We start from the raw sequence: 775 nt of genomic DNA, 5'->3' as shown, positions 1-775 counted from the left end.
AGCTCAAATGTACGAATTAATAGTGTCAGTAGTAAATAAGCAACAGCAGAAAGTTATAGAAGAACTCAGAGTGGAATTCTTTTCTGAAATAAAAAAATAATTCTCAGAACTCATAGCATCTGAAGTAAAGAATCAACTACAGAAACATAGGGAGGAAACCCAATCTGTATCATTAAATTTTTTTAAATTCTCTTTAAAATTTAAAAAAGATCCTGGCAAACAGAACACAACAAATCAGCAAGATTATACATCATGACCAAATAGGATTCATAGCAAAGATTCAAGCATGGTTCAACATATGCAAATTGATAAATGGAATGCATTTATTAACAGAATCAGAGACAAAAATCACATGATCATCCCAATAGATGCAGGAAAAGCATTTGACAAAGTTCAACACTCATTCATTACAAAACAAACAAACAAACAACCCTACAGAAAATTGTAATACATGGCCTCTACCTCAGTCTTATAAAAGCCATCAAAACCAACAGCCAATATCATATTTATGGTCAGAAAGAAAAGTTTTTTACTTTAAAATCAGGAACAAAATAAAGATATCCATTATCACCACTGCTATTCAATATAGTTCTGGAAACATTAACCAGAGTAATTAAATAAGAGAAAAAAAAAGGTGTAGAGATAAGAAAGGATGATTTTAAATTATCATTATGTGTAGATGGCGTGATGTTCTACATATAAGACCCCAAAAACTCCACCAAAGAACTTGTAGTTCTAATATCCAAGTTAAGTAGTGTAGTGAGATACAAAGTCA

Source organism: Octodon degus, unplaced genomic scaffold, assembly GCF_000260255.1.
Source record: "Octodon degus isolate 3935 unplaced genomic scaffold, OctDeg1.0 scaffold00058, whole genome shotgun sequence".
Lineage (NCBI taxonomy): Eukaryota > Metazoa > Chordata > Mammalia > Rodentia > Octodontidae > Octodon > Octodon degus.
Note: the sequence above shows the minus strand (reverse complement) of the source record.